Genomic DNA, 17548 nt, shown 5'->3' on the forward strand with positions numbered 1-17548 from the left:
TCAGGGAGGACAACCTGACATTGGACAACTGCCTACAGTTGTCCAATGTCAGGTTGCTACAGAACTGTCACGTGAAAATAGTGGAACCCTTGCAAGACATACAGTGGAGGAGGTGCACATGATGAAACAGACAGCATGGCAGGATAAGAACACAAAAACAGTTTCATGCAAATTCTGTGGGATTACACATGAGAGGGACAAGAACAAGTGTCCAGCCTTTGGAAAGCGCTGCAAAAAATGTGGTAAAGAAAATCATTTTGCTGTCAAATTTAAAACCACACAGGATAAAGACAAGAGAGGAAGACAAGTACACCAAGTGACTGAACAGGACAGTGAAGAATATGAGGACATCTTGAGTGTCACCACTGCAGAGATACTGACAGTGACTGGTAAAGAGGCCGGGGAGGACAAAGCCAAGGACAGCCAGCTTTTCGCAGGGATGCTAATCGGCAAGGAGCTCGTGAAGTTTCAGATAGACTGTGGAGCTAGCTGTAATGTCATCCCTGTGAATCTATTGAGCCCTGAAACTCAGCTGGAGAGCACTAAGACAGTTCTGGTAATGTACAACAAGACCAGGCTGCATCCACTAGGCAAATGCAAGGTGAAGGTGAGAAACCCAAGGAACCAAAAACAGTACCGCCTGGAGTTTGAGGTGGTGAATGAGGACTGTAGACTACCACTGTTGGGAAAGAAGGCAAGTGAAGCCATGAAACTCATCAAAGTACAGTATGAGAACATACTAGCTATTGACAGTATTGTCACTGAAGTGAAATCAGCCCACGGTGGTCTACACATGCAACAAATACAGAAGGAGTACAGTGATGTGTTCACAGGTGACGGCTGCATGGAAGGAGAGTACAAGATCGAGATCGACGAGAGGGTGGAGCCGGTGAAACTCCCCAAACGACGAGTCCCGGTTGCCATGATGACTCCTCTCAAGTTAGAGATGCAGGATCTACAAAGGAGAGAGATCATCACACCTGTGGAGAAAAGCACAGACTGGATAAGTAGTCTTGTCACAGTGCAGAAACCTAATGGCAAGCCAAGAATATGTATTGATCCAGGACCACTGAACAAGGCTCTAAAGCGGAGCCATTTCCCACTTTCTACCATTGATGACATCCTTCCAGACCTGTCGAGAGCGAAGGTGTTCACAGTCTGTGATGTCAAACATGGCTTTTGGCATGTGAAATTGGAGGAGGAGTCAAGCTATCTAACAACATTTGCTACACCGTTTGGCAGATTTAGGTGGCTCAAGATGCCTATGGGAATCAGCCCAGCACCTGAGATTTTCCAGCGGATGCTTACTCAAGCACTGGAGGGTCTGCCAGGCATCTACATCATAGCTGATGACGTATTGATCACAGGAGAAGGTGACACACAAGAAATGGCCTTCAAAGACCACGATGATAAATTGAGACAGTTTCTAAGCAGATGCAGAGAAAAGAATATCAAGCTGAATGCAGAGAAATTCAGGTTGAGGCAGCAGGAGGTGCCATATATTGGACACCTACTGACAGCATATGGGCTGAAAATTGACCCAGAGAAGATCAGGGCAGTGGAAGACATGCCAAGACCAACTGACGTGAAGGGTGTACAGAGACTGATGGTCATGGTAAATTATCTCTCTAAATTCTACAAACACCTGTCAAATTACTGTGAGATTGTGAGACAGCTCACACACAAGGAAAATATGTGGGAATGGACAGAAATGCAAGAAGAAGCATTCAGCAGGCTCAAGGACAATATAGCCAAAACACCAGTACTGAAGTACTATGACCCACAAGAGGAACTGACATTGCAGTGTGATGCTTCAGAAACGGGGCTGGGAGCAGCACTGACTCAAAAAGGGAAACCTGTAGCATTCGGGAGCAGAGCACTGACACCAACCGAAAGGGGCTATGCCCAAATAGAAAAATAATGTTTAGCTATTGTCTATGGCATGGAAAAGTTCCATCAATACACGTATGGCCGGAAAGTGACAGTACAGAGTGACCATAAGTCGTTGGAGAACATTGTCAAGAAGCCACTGTTAAGTGCACCAAAGAGACTCCAACGTATGTTGCTCAGACTTCAGAGATATGATTTTGATGTGATTTATGTCCCAGGTCGTGACATGTTACTTGCAGATACATTGAGTAGAGCATACTTACCAGAGAGCTAATCTGCAGGAACAGTGGAAGTTGAGATTGAGACGGTCAATATGGTGGCCTACTTGCCTATCTCTGAAGAGAGACTGAGCGCAATCCGCTCTGCTACACAAGGAGACAAAACGCTACAGACACTTAGCAACACCATTCAGAAGGGATGGCCTAAACATAAGAAAGACACACCGATAGATATTATGCACTACTACTCATTCCAGGAGGAACTGAGTATACAGGATGACATCATCTTCAGAGGGGAGAGAGCTGTCATCCCATATTCACTACAAAGGGACATCACCCGCCGGATCCACTCCTCTCACCTGGGTGTGGAGGCATGCCTCAGGCGTGCCAGAGAATGTGTCTACTGGCCGGGAATGAATGAACAGATAAAAACGTTCATAGGGAAATGTGACATTTGCAGATCAGTTGACACGAAACAACAAAAGGAGACACTACATCCACATGAGGTACCAGGCAGACCATGGGCCAAGGTTGGTACAGATTTGTTTACCTTTAACGGTAAGAACTATCTCATTACAGTGGACTACTATTCCAACTTTTGGGAAGTTGACTACCTACCTGATACAAAGTCAAGTACTGTGATTAGGAAGCTGAAAGCTCACTTTTCCCGTCAGGGGATTCCGCTTATTCTCTTTTCGGACAATGGGCCCCAGTATTCGTCCCAAGAGTTCCAGCGTTTCAGTCGGCTGTGGGAGTTCGAGCACAAAACGTCGTCTCCTGGATACCCACAGAGCAACGGGAAGGCCGAGTCCGCTGTGAAAATTGCAAAACGACTGATGCTGAAAGCTAAGGCGGCGGGACAGGACCCGTACCTGACTATGTTGGATCACCGCAACACACCTACCCAAGGACTGACTACAAGCCCGGCTCAGGGACTGCTTAGCAGGAGGACCAGAACTCTACTACCTGCTCGGGACAGTCTCCTACAAGCCGAGATGAAACAGACAACACGAGAGCGGATTGACAGGCAGGAGAAGCAAGCCACATACTACAACAGGACGGCTAAGGACATGGACATGCTCAAACAGGGAGACCGGGTTAGAGTTCAGCCTTACGAACCACACACGATCTGGAGGACGGCTACTGTGGTGGAGGCTGTTGACCACAGGTTCTACAAGGTGCAGCTGGAGAATGGAGGTGTTCTAAGGAGGAATCGACGTCACCTGAGAAGGGACCAGGGCACAGTACCGAGTGTGACAGCCCGTACGGTGACTGTTGACACTCACACGACTCCAGAAACTGTTACAACCCGTGACAGAGTCATGTGTGACACACAACAGACTGTGACTACCAGAGCTGGCCGACCAGTTGTTAGGCCACAGTCTTGCAGGACTATGCACACTGATATGGGGTGACTGATGTGATGTGACTCAAAGACTTTGGGGGGGATTTAAAAGAAAAAATGTTGAGTGAAAATTGTATTTTGAAATTTGTATTTAAGAAAAAATATTAATAAGTGATTTTGTACCTACACTTAAAAAGAAAAAGAAAAAGGATGTTACAATAGTTGTTATATGTTTCCAAACGGACCCGGTTGAGGGGAACACACACCGGAGCAGGCATGCAGATGAAGCCAGGGTGTAAATGTTATGCTACGTTCTATGTAAAAGTTTAAGAAAGTGTAAGCTGCTAAAAGTGCTTCAACCGTCCATTCTTGTAATATGAGGGGCAAGAATGAAACAACTATTATCATTATTATAAGCAAGACAATAAATGTCAAAGATATGTAGAAAATAAACATATTTAGGATGTTCATAACTAACGTAACGTGGGAGAAAATATGTTTCTAGAAGATATGTAGAAAATAAACGTATTTGAGATACGTTCATTACAACCGTAACGTGGGAGAAAATACGTTTCTAGCTAAACGTAATTGAGAATGCAGATTAGTTCTGTGGAAACGTAATTTTTAGAAGACAGGGTTGAAATACATGACATTTTGAGTGGTTATTGCAGAAGGTAATGCTGATCTGAAAGCAAAACCTGTAGAATTCTTGTCAAATGAGGCACTTAAACTATCGAAACTCTAGGGACACTTAAACAAAAAGCAATCAGGATGTGTGGTGCACCAAATGAATATCTTGAAGGTGAAGGGACAGGCTTAATAAACAACAGAAAGTAATCGCAACATTAATAGCTAAGTAAAAAAACAGTTGGAACCCTATATGTTCACCTGTTGTGTAGCAAGAAACCCTTCAAGATAACAGACAAGCTTGAATTGCCTTGCGCTGTTGAAATGAGCTGAGTTACTGTGGGAGGCAGCTGTAACCAAAGTGGAGTAAATATCGCTCTGCCAAGTGTCTCACTGAATGTAAGCACAATCATTTGGCCATTGCCGCCAGAAGTGCCATACTGTTACATTATCTGTTCATCTCCTTTTTCTGATCACTTATGTAGAGCAATTTATAAAAGTACACTTGGTGAAGCATATCTCTTTCATCTCTACCCTTGACATTTTTCCTTACACACATAACCCATTCTCTTCACAAGAAGGTTTTTGAATTCTCTTATTTTGTTTGAGAGATTTCTGTGACAAATGATTAAACTTCTTTTATTCTGATCATCCAAGGTGTAAAAACCTGAAAATATTTCAGCATATTTGCAATAGACTTTTATGATTGCCAATCTCGAATTAATCGGTTCCACTCATTTTATTAAATTATGCTTCATTATTTCTGAGCGTTCTTTTATATCATGGCACTTCGGGATGGATTTCCTTTTCTTTAACCCTTTGTCACAAATAGTGGCTTAACATAGGCAGCAAAAACAGCAGCAAAAATAAAACCTGTGATTACTTTCGTTCTAACACAATCCAATGACCTTGTAAAAATATATTGAGGTTTTTTATTTACTGCAGATGGATAATGGTAGGCTTCTGTGTTTATGTCTACAACCAAAATATGTGCAGATATTACATGAAAATAAAATACTCAACAAAACTATATGTTATTCAGAAATATTTCTAACTCAGTGGATGTAAACTATTTTTCAGTCAGCATACTGTATGAAAAAGCTTAAGAAAATATCTTCTATTTTTATCCCAGCACCAAATCAGAGAACTGCATCAATCAAACTCACTTCTCATAAACATGTTTCTAAAAAGTTGTTCTGAATGTCTAGTCTCTTGTCCAAGGCTGCTAATCTCGTTTATATGATATGCTCATTTTCACGGCTCAAGTATAATTTATTCTTTTCACTTGTTCTCCTCACAAATGTTTGTATGGGAAAATACGTCAAGCTGAAGCTGAAACAGACAAGATGGAGCCTTCTATATCCGAGATAGCTCGAGAAATCGAGAAAAGCTTTTTTTGCCTTGCATTTTTCTCTATTCAAAGAAAGAATACTCTCTACCTCTGATACAGCCAATGCAGCATCTACTCTAACCTCTTTAGAGTCCGCCATTGTCGTCATATTTATCAAAAAAATGTGTTTCTTTCGATTAATCTGAATACTTTTATTAGTCCCACAGAGGGAAAATGTACATTGTTACAGCAGAAAAAGAGCCACAGACGGCTTAATGTTACATGTGTTAGATGCATACAAAAGTATTCAAGTTTAAAAAAGTTATAATATAATAAGAAATATAATAAAATAAAAAGTTATACAATTTACAATGATGCTGTTTTCACACAAACATTTATTCAGATTAAAGAAATGACAAATTAGGCAATTACCTCTGCTCGTGTTAGGCAAGAGACTGGAAAACATTCTAATCAGTAAGTAAAAGAACGTAAAATAAATCCCCACAAATAAATATACGGGTTGATACTATTTCAAGCCCTTTCAGCCTCTCACATTCAAAGGGCATTTACCAGTAGATGTCAGTTAAATCCTAACGGGTTCAGGGCTTGAGGTTTAAGGGTGGAAGATGGGATTGGGCCAACAAAAAGTTAACATAGCCCAAATAATAGAAGCCAGACTATGAAAAGCAAATGCCATTCTTTGAACTTTCATGGAACACTTTTTTCCATAAATGTCAAGATATTGTGGAAATCAGTTTGAAAACCCATGTCCCTTTGAGGGAAATCTTTGTTAGGGTCTCCAAGGTCTCATTAGTGCAGGTCCAGCCAGCCTTTCATGTCTTTTGATGCCAAAACCAGCATTTCCCAGAATTCACCATGTTCTCTTTGAGAGTATCAGAGACTTTGAACCTTACAATCTACTCCTCCTCAGGGCAGCATTACCAGCCATAATGCGATTGATATGGAAATGACAATATTTCAACTAATATCATTTCACTCCCCATATTTCAGATGACTTAATGGATCAATCCAAAAAGGATTAACAGGAGATCAGACAGTTTCTGTACTGTCTCTACCAACACTAAACAAATGTTAAAAGATCGATTTTAAATTGACCAAAGCATCTTTACTACCTACTGTTTCAACTAAATGATGCAGGTCTCCCTTGTAAATGAGATCGATGATCGATGATCTCAAGGGACTAATCTGTCTAAATAAAGGTTTGAAATGAAATGAAATGAACTTAACACCTGCTGCAACACGTTTCCCCGCAATGCAACAAGCTGCCCCCCACCGTGTCCAAGATGAGTACATTTCACCAGGCTGAAATCCAGTAGACACAACTTAACAGGAAAGTCATGTAGCTGTCTATAAAGCCCCTGGGCAAGACCACACAGGCTTGAAACTGAATATATTTTGACGTGTTATAGTGGGAAAAACACTGGTTTTTACTAATATTATGAATGTGGGCTCTTTTTATATAATGTTCCAGTTATTCGTGACAGTATGACAGTGAGCCAGCATAGCAGAACCTTAAAACTGAAGCATCATTCATTTTATAATGTGTACCTGTGGCACATATTCTGTCAAAATGTCTTCCTGTACTGGGTCAAAGGGGAAATAAAGGAAATGTTTATCAACAATGCAGAAATAATGCACTAGATACAGGTTAAAACAACAAATGCTGCATCATGTGTATATTAAGTGCACATATTGCAGTCTATAGAAAGGTTTGTTTTGTGACCCAACTGCCTTTTCCAAGGAGACTTGTCTTTTTCAAGCTGACAGCTTGATCACTGATCATTTAACATTTTGTCAAAGCCAGCTGACAGTTTCTCCTGCATGTTTTCTATGACAAAATATAAAAAGAAATGTATTTGAGCTCTGGCCTTGCTTGGTCTCACTGTCACTGATGCAAGTTGGTGAAACACACATACACAACTGCCAGGGCTTCGTTTTCACTGTCTCCCTAATCGTTAAGCCATCTTTCCTCATCTGTTTATAAATGTTTGTATGTACTGAGGTTACCCCAAATATGTTTCATTTTAATTTAGATTTTAAATAAGGATTAATCTTTTTATTATAATGTTCAAGTGGCACAACATTATTTGTAAGTTATGACACAAATGACAAAATAAATAATATATACAGTATATATATATATATATATATATCATAATTTGGGAATCAAAACATTGGATTAGATTTTATTCATTTTTTAAGGTTGCAATTTTTTCCCATTTGAATCTCAGCGAAATAACAACTGATGATTGAATATAACGCTTCACATATTTTATTATTTTCCTACTGTGAATCATCTGTCACACCCAAAGGGTAATATAAAAGTCAAAAGTCTGTGACGTTCTGTGTTGCTTTAAATGTATCCAAATCATGTTGGCCTTGGGTTATTAAAGTTGCCCTTTTCACTTTTTAGCTGTCATGGATCTTCAAACATAAGAAAGCTTTTTTAGAGAAATCTATTAAGTCTTTCCCTTTTGAGATATTTAACTTACCTCTGCTTTGCTAGTTTTTTGCGGATGTTTTTTTTGTTTTGTTCTTGAACCACACATTCAAGTGGTTACACAAAACCTTGACCGCAGGAAGCATCACAGTAAAATAATCATGGACGTTGCTGAGAACCCTTCATCCAAGCTCACAGTAAAGTACCCTATATACGTATACCATCGTTCAACATACGGCAACCCGTACCGACATTAGCTCTAAAAGCATCTGCTATACCTGACAACCTCTTGAGTTTTAGATGTTTCTGTGAGACAACATAGATTTTATTCATTTTTAACCTGTTCCACCCTGAGCCTGTTTTTCAGGTCTCAGGCTCGAAAATGACATTCCCAGAACAAATGACCATATCTTCCCTTCTAAAAGGGTTAAATTAATAACCTTTGTTCTCAAAGTAATGGTAAACCTGTGATTTGGATGTAGAAAAGTCAGAATCATTATAGATCTTTTTTATTTTAAAGAAAATTCAGATTGAACATAGTAAAAAACTGTCAATTATAGTGTCCGTCCAAAAATTCCTTTTTCACTTATAGTGAAAACTACCCTTGGATGATGGGTTAGTAGACTAAAAGCTTTAGGAATCCAAAGTACAACATATAATAAGTACCCTGTATCAAGATTGATGCAAAACAAGTGAAATTTCACCTTTTAAGAGAGATTTATCCAAAAAAAAACACTTCTGGGGTCATTTGGGTGGATTTTCCATATATATATATACTGGATTTTGACGAATGAAATCTCTTTATAACCACTAGAGCCAATGGAATCGAGGGAAAGTTCTACACATACAAACACGTTATAAGGAGTGAGAGTGACACATAGCCAAAACCGGAAGCAGCTAACCTTTTTCTCCGATTTTTACATGAAAATGGAATTATGGATTATAAATAATTTTTTCAAAGCGACAGACACATTATTAACCTATGGATTAACCGATTCAGCCTCATTTTTTCTCGTTTTAATTCCATTGAACACGTCTTTTGATCAGATTGACAGCTACGGTGAGACGATTTCCCGTTAAAGCTCCGTAAAAGCTCCGTAAAGGTACGTGTTGTGATGTCTGTGTTTGCTTCCCCTGTCGCGAGTTCGGATCGCTCAGTGATTATACTATACCTATATAATCTGTGGAGTCTCAGATTTAATCGGATATATTGTATGTGCAGTTACGATAAGTAATCTTGAGTTCTGTGCAAAAGTCAGTTTGCATTTTTTCACTCAGGGGTCATTTAGACGCTTCTTATGAGACTTGTGTTTTGTTTTGGTAAACATTTTCATATCTTCAGTTAGCTGAGATTCTTCCCGTTAATCTGGTGCTACACATTAATAGTTTCATAAATATTAAGAAGCCCTGAGACACTCTAAAAAAAAAACGTTGGAGGGCTCCAAGGCTTAACAGGTTTTAATTTTTTTCCAACAACATTTTAAGTTAATAAAGAAATGGATCATCCAGAGGGGATTTTGAGAATTATTCATTCATCATAGATTTTTCTCTCTAAAACTTAATCAGAGAAAGATAAAGATCTTTGGACATTTAAAAAGGAATATGTGCCAACAGAAAGAAAAAAAACTTGTGTTATTTAAACATTATTTAGATCTATTCATATTTGTATGTGTAATTCTTATTTCATTTGTATGCGCATCAAGGCGCTGATTGACTTCGATGCTTAGGAAGATGGCGAGCTGAGTATTAAGCGGGAGATATCATTCAGGTCCTGGAACAGTTTGATGGCAACCGGTGGAAAGGATTGTGCAACGGACAGATCGGCATGTTACCCAACAATTATGCTGCACCAGTCAACTGTGGAAAGTAACCAAGCTCGATGAAATGGAAAGCAAAAGAGGGGTGCATTGAATTTTGATCAGGCAGCCTGCTATCGCTGAATTCTTCACAAATTCATGAAAGAAAGATAATAATACTGCTGATTGAATTTGGTACTGCTGTGTTTTCCACTTTGCTGAAAACAAATCAAGAAGAAGATATTATTTGCAAAAATTAGAGTCATTTGTTCTCATCAATCCTGCTATGGGATGCTGGATAAGAGTTCTTTTTAAACCATGTGTACACGTATAATGTGTTGTGTGCTGAATGTTTTCAATAATGGTGTTGTTGTGTTGTTTGTTTTGTATTTTGAATTTGAATCCATCTGGTAGTGTTAAGCACATTTTTTTGACAGGAAAGACTGCTTTTTGATTATACATCTCATTTTAGATGGCACACAGTGTAATGAAAATGTTTATTTTCTCTTGCACTTAAATGTGCAAGTGTCAAATGTCATTTGATGAGCAACTGAAAAACAAGTGAAAAGTCAGCAAAGATGTGTATCCAGTAATCTGACTGGATGTATCTGCTACTCCTTGTACAGTATGCAGATTTCATTGTTGCCTGAAATAACAAAACTAATAAAAAGGCAAATCACTGCCCATGTTTCTGAATCACTTTTCAAGATATGAAATGATGCAATATTCAGAGATAATTAGACTGGATCTAATGAATTATAGCTTAATCATGGGTATATTTGTCGTCCTGAAGGTGACTTTTTAATTACATCAGTAACCTGTAAGAATGATTGTTGTTTTTTTAAGTGATGATTTGCTTCAAGGCAAAGTATTTGTCTCCACGGTAATACTTGATTAATACGTGCATATGAATTTGAATTGTGTGTGGGCCCTGTGGAGTGTGATCCAAAAGACTTCCTCATTTTAATGATTGATCATTTGCCAACCTCGTGTTTCATCACCCCAATCATTTCTCACAAAGCAAAGAGTGTCTCTCTATATGATACTATATCAGGATGGTTCTGTTGTATAATGCAGAGATGTCATGCTAATGAAGCTCATTTTGAATTGAAAAAGAAAATGTAATGCAAAGATGTTGTTTAATAAAGCTGTGTCTGGTCTGGGGGAAAGATGATTAAGCGGAGGTTGTGAGCTATCTATATTTGAAGCCATTAATTCGCTCAGTCACATGCAGTGTTAAGTCAATTAGTTACTGTATGAATTGATCTACAGCCAGTCACTAAACTAATTCCAAACCCTAATCACTAGCCTCAATCATTGCCGACGATCTCATTTTATCTCCTGTCAGTCTTCCGTATTAATATCTTTGATTTATACATAGCCATTCATTGTGTTATAGTTCATAACATGGTCCTGCGATTGACTCACATATTGCACAGGATTCATAGAACTAGAGTTTGTGGTTTACTGGCAAAGAACACACAACTATGTGTACATGGGTAAGCAAATGCACTATTCTTCCACCCTCATGACCATAAATAAACTGTTGTGCTTTATTTCAAGGTTGCCGTAGTGAATCGTGAGCCCTTCACAGCTTCATGGACTGGCTTCTGACATGCAGCTCGAAGCTGTATTCAAGAACAAAAAATAAGAAAAGGATGAATTTCTCACAAAGAAACAGAGACGCTGAGGCAGAAACCACTTTTTTTTTATTCATGTATAAACCTTTTATCTTCATGTTGCTTATTTGTCCGACTTAATGGGCATTTCCTGTGGCCCTATTTCCCACTTCTTGGTTTCTACTCAAAATAAGTGCAGCAGCAGTTAAAAGCTCAGTGTGAATCCAAATTTCTCAAAGTGGAGATTAGGGGGAAAAAGCCTCATCCTTCTTATGTGTCTGTCACAGTTAATACTTGGTATAAACAAACTCCATGCGTCAGTCCTCACCACACCAGCCATACAATTCAAAAGATTGTCCTGGGGAGCAATGTTTAAGATTGTGTCACACCAAATGCTGCTTTATTCCACTTCTTAACATTACTACACATTAAATACACGCCTTAAGTCCTCTCTGAGCTGTTAGTGCCACCACATGGCCATACAGTATAAGAAGCTCTGAGATAAATATTTTAAATGTATTCAACATTTATTAGATCAATTGCATGCAGGTCGGTGGTCCTGTGAGTGAAGACTTGAGAAGTGGACTGCATCTGGAAAGGGAGGATCATCGGCGGTGGGAGGATTCAGTCTCATGCCACAATGTGATTAAAAAATGTACATGGCCATTTTAAACAGTGACATCAAACATTTTGATTCCCCCTCAGGCATGTGCTGCTCTCTGAGTTCATCACTAAAGAGAGTTAAAGACCAAACTACTCAAATAATATTTTCAATAGAACTACGTTTGAAAGACACCCACCCTCAATGACTCACATAGAAGAAAGAGGAATGGAGCTCCAGAACTTGTTTCACAACAGGCATTCGACTTGTAATAGGAAAAGCATTTATTGCTATAAACGCTATGACTATGTGACAATTCAAAAAGACTTCTGTGAAAACTGCCTGTTGCTTCAAAAGGTGGTTCAAAGCCAAGAGTGTGCAAAAACCTGTAAAAAAAAGTTGGTGATCGCTTAAAGGCCCTGACACACCAAACCCACATCAAAAAACATGTGGAAACCATGCCACAAAGACTCAAACCAGGGCCAGTACGTGCCAGCTGTGTGGGACAACGCAAAAATAAAAAAAGTGAAAGATGCAGACTGACTACATGACGTTAGCCTACAGCCATACAGAAAGGCTTCAATGCACAATAGTTATTCAAATGGGGTTAAAGGCAGAAACATGCATCCTCAAAATCATTCAAGTTTATGACAGTCCTGACTCGTATAGGGAGCATTTAGAAAAATTAAAAAAATAACAATGAAAAGATAAAAGATTGATCTTTGTCCACTACCTTTTTTCATAGTCCTCATACATAAGAAAACACTTATCCTCACAGCAGCATATAAAGCCAAACAGAGGATGAAACTATACCAAGACGAGGTTACTCCAACCTCTCCAAACGTTCCCTTTCAAGGGTGAAACCCACAGGTGCTGGCTTGAGTAAAGCAGTGTGAGAATCAGAACTGAGATGTCTGAAGTCTTAACACGCTTGTGTGCTTCAAAGCCAGGAGGGAGAGCAGGGGGTGAGGACTCTCCACAAATACTTAACAAAGGCAAAGAGATGCTTCTCCACTCGTAGTAATATAAGAGATCTGGCGAGAGATAGTGGTTATCTTGCCAGCCCAACCCTGGCACTTGTTCTCGGAACTATTTTGCAACTATATGTGCTTCCTCAGTAGATCAACAGAGGCATGTGAAGCCACCTGTTAGTCTGTAGTATTGTTACACACGTCATATTGGAGCTGGAGCCACAATGACATCATGAGGTCAAGACTGTTGCTCATGCAGTCACATCTAGTGGAGAAGGGAGCAGGCTACTCTAGTCTATTCGTGGAGGAGTGGGGTAATTTGCACTAGGGGAGGAGTGATTGCTGAACATATGGATTCAATGTCAGATGTTGTCTCTATGGTAAATGGACAGACAGAACAAATAAACACGCCACAATTTATAGCAGAAACCTTGGACATTCTCCAAATGATGCCCGGGATTTTCCTATACTAACTGTTGTCGTCAAACAATGTTGTTTCATGTATTTTATTTCTCAACTGAAGCTGGTAGACCAATCTTAGAGTTCAACATTAAACCCATTCAACCTGACTAAACAACTATGTACCGTAATTGACTAAGCTTGCAATTATCTTAGTCATTGCTTTTGGCCCTGCAGGAGAATATCCTTCAAACAGAAAGGCAGATATGTAGCCTTGGTATATTATTGACCTTGCAAATGTAAACATAATTGAGGAGAGTGTTGATAGAACAAAGAGAAATATAATGTGAGGAGTGTTCAAGAGGCTAGCAATGGTAAAATACAGATTTAAAAGCTGAGTGTAATGACAACACTTGTACTAAACATGATGCATTGATGTAAATATCTAATATTCACCATTTATATATTATATATAAATAAACTTTGATTGATTGATTGATTGAAGTACTTTTACTCAATAATCATAATCAAAATGTACACCATTCTAAAATGGCTCAATTTGCATAATGAGTACTTTTACTTTTGGTACTTTTAGTATATTTCGATGCTAATACTTTTATACTTTTACTTAGTTAACATTTTTAATGCAGGTATTTTACTTGTAACAAAGTAGTCATACACTGTGGTATTTCTACTTTTACAAGATATGAGTACTTCTCCTACCTCCGCTATTATATTATTAGGTATTCAATGAGCTACTCTATCACTCAAAGAAATAACTCATTGGATTAACTCAATTTTATTGTAGGCAGGTTTTCCATCCAATAAATATATGTGGCACAAACTCAAACTAATGGCATCCATGCAGTATAATGTAAATGAGTTAGTCCAACTCAAATTTTTCAAATAGAGTTTAAGTAAAATGATAACATTACCTTTATGAATTTAGATAATGCTAATCCACCTAAATCCTATTTAATTAATTGAAAATGAAATAATGAGGCTAAATATAATTTAATAAAAATGTGTTACACATGATAGAAAACATGGTTTATTTTTTTTAATTCACATTATTCAAAACAATCCTCCATTCCATTCAATACGGTGTTTTAAAAATGAATGAATTCACACTGAAAGATGAAAAACATTTCTGAAAGATAATACAATTTTTAGAATGGCAGAGAAATGGAACTCCTATAATTAACTTACAAATCTCCCTTTGCAAAATACAATAAATACAATATAACAGGGGTATGCACTGCTCTTCTAACAGGAAAATAACACATAACATAAATAGTGCACTGCAAACACCAACATATGGAAATAGTGTTACAGTGTGTTGAAACAAACAAATACAGAAAAGCACAGAACAAATGATTGATATAACTGCTCAATCTGCTTTGATTAGGAAACTCGTGAATAAAATGACAACAATGAACTCATGAGTCACTTCTTTTCCACATTTCAATCGAACAACTTGATCTTCAGACTTTCGATTTTACCATTCAGCTTGTGCCCATGCAGATTCATCACTACCTTCTGCATAAATTCAAAGGTGTGTTTGAGGTTGTCCGGAAAGCTCAAATCCAGGGCATAAATAAGTCCCAATAGCATGACAAACCCCACAATTACGCAGCCCAAGTTGTCCATGACTATATTGCCTTCGATGACAATTCCCACGTCCTCTGGCTGCCCATCCACATCTCTTTGAAGTGTGTATATGCCCATGACTGTGTTTGCCATGTCCCTCTTGGCATCTTCAGAGGCAGAGGCCTGAACAAAGACACAAACATACAACACATGTGTTAACTAAAACCTGAATTCACTATTCACCATAAAACATTTTCATTGCAACTGCATTTTATAGAAGCAGATTTACTTATGTGGCTCTCCTAATTGATCAAAACAGTTTTAGACTAACCCTCTGGTATCACTCAAATGTACTACCCTATTTGGCCACTCAAATATTACATTTAAATATTTTTCCCCCACACTTTTTGGGAAGTGTGGGAAAAAAAATTAAATGGACAATTAGGGTAATTTGTACACAGTGTATTCAAGACCGATTAGAAAAATTGAAATTCCAAAAAGTATCTAGAAAAAACACAAAATCATTATAGCCAAATCTGACGTGAAACCAGAGGGCTAAGGTTAGGACCTCCAACACAGAACTAAATTAAGCTTGTAAGAAAATGTTTACATAAATAAGTTATAAAGATGTATTCCTGTATGTTCTGTTTGATTATCAACTTTATCTTATTTATTCATTCAGGTATTTAGTTATTTGTTTACATCCCTACTTAATCATGTAATTTGTTGTTATTCCTGTAGTTAATTATGCATTTACCTACTTATTTCGATATGTATTTGATTATTTATTCTTTAATAATTGATTTCCTTGATTTATGTGATTATGTAATTATTCCTTTAACAATTTATTAATTGCTGCATTCACAAACCTTTTTAAACATGAATCTATTGATTAATATATTTCTGTATTTCAGCATTTATTTATTATTTTATGTATGTATTTATTAAATTTGTTATAAGTTCTTACATATGTATTCAAGTCCATATTTATTTATTCATTTATAGATGTATTTATATATAAATGTAAATATTTATTTCAGCATTCATTTATTATTTGTATTTATTTGTTGTGTGTGTCCCTAAGCAGGACACCTTACCCCTATATTTCCACAATAAGCTATTGCCTTAAAAACACTATAAAAGCAGACAATTTCTTAAATGTGTTCATATGAGCATGAACAAAAACAATACAGTGAAAAACGATGTTCTATGCATTTATACTAACCGAATCTGATATTGCAAGGGCTTCCTTGATTTTGTGCCCCTTCAGTTCTACTTTGGTCTTGAAGATTTTCAAGAGCTTGTCTGAGAAGTGGTCCAGCTAGCACATGAACTTTGATTGAAGTGGTGATGTTGTGATCCTCAAAAACAGATCAGCTTGTGCAAGTATTGTGAAAGTAGCCGTGTACTAACCAAAAATAAGAGGTTGCCCCAAGGTGCTTGTTAATGCTGATCAAACTGCAAAAGACAACATAAATATATTAGAGGTGTGATTAAAATGCTTATATATTTGAATTTTCACAGACAACACATAATTGCCTAAGATTGCACAACCCAAAAAAAAAACGATAACAGATCACACTTTAAAATTAAGAGTCTAGTAGACATTTTTTATAAAGCAACAGTTAAATTGCGTATAATGGACATATATTGATAAAGCATATCAAATTATTATTACTTAATGATTTAAATAAAACATGAATATTTGTTTTTGTTGAACAGTTGCATAGGGCATTCAAATACATTTTACCATTAACTAGCTAGCAATTTTATTTTTTATTAGAGATGAGGGCTGATATTGTGATTGAAAAACTCAACTCAACAGAACTCCTACAGAAACGAGTGGCTCCGCCTGTCCTCCTCTGCCTGCCTGCACTAAGGCCAGGAGAGAGATGGACAGACCTTCTGAGCTTTATGAAAGAAAATGGCAGCCCTTGCTGGGCTGCATCATGCAGGCTCTTTCTCCTATACTGTTACCTCATTCACTTGAATTACTCTTTGCATTTATTGGTTGAATTTAAACTTAATTTCGGTGTACTGTGTTCAATGACAATAACGTTACATCTAATGTAATATAATCTAATGATCTCCATTATCCAGTATTCAATGCTAACCATATATAGCAAGCTAGCTAACAAACCAGTTATCTGGCTAGCTAGGTTGCTGCTTTACCTCATACACTTTAATTACTCTTAGCATTTTTTGGTTGAATTTAAACTGAATTTCGGTGTACTGTGTTCAATGACAATAACGTTAAATCTAATGTAATATAATCTAATGATCTCTACTATCCAGTATTCAATGCTAACCATATATAGCAAGCTGGCTAGCTTGCTGTTTAGACCCAACTTAAAACGGAGCAAAATATAACACGCTGGTTTCAAATATTCTTGTCAATATTATGAAAAGGCATTACTTGGAAACAGGGAACATTCTAAACTACTAGAAAAAACAAATACTTACCAAATAATAGACTTTCCACCGTCAGTTTCCCCAGTCAGTGTCAGACAAAAGGCTTAAATACATTTAATAAGTGAATTGATTAATGTAATTTGTGTTACACTAATGAACTATTCTTAGGTTTATTTCTTAAATACAAATATTTAAGTAAAGTGAAACAATCTTTAATGTGTCAAGTCTAAGAAGGGCTTGAATCATTTTTTTGAGAGTCCTAATGAGAAAAAAGTATTTAGACGTTGAA

At 37.5% G+C, this 17548-nt stretch overlaps 1 long non-coding RNA gene across 1 annotated transcript; it reads right to left on the bottom strand.

Annotated features, from left to right (window-relative positions):
• Positions 1-14310: 14310 nt before the first annotated feature.
• LOC307037984 lies at positions 14311-17449 on the bottom strand. The gene is made up of 3 exons (XR_013807845.1): positions 17311-17449; positions 16073-16305; positions 14311-15030 (listed from the first exon to the last, which is right to left on the bottom strand). It is a non-coding gene; the product is annotated as an uncharacterized lncRNA (long non-coding RNA).
• Between the last annotated feature and the right edge of the window lie 99 nt (positions 17450-17548).

Source organism: Notothenia rossii, assembly GCF_949606895.1.
Source record: "Notothenia rossii genome assembly, chromosome: 1".
In the NCBI taxonomy this organism is placed as follows: domain Eukaryota; kingdom Metazoa; phylum Chordata; class Actinopteri; order Perciformes; family Nototheniidae; genus Notothenia; species Notothenia rossii.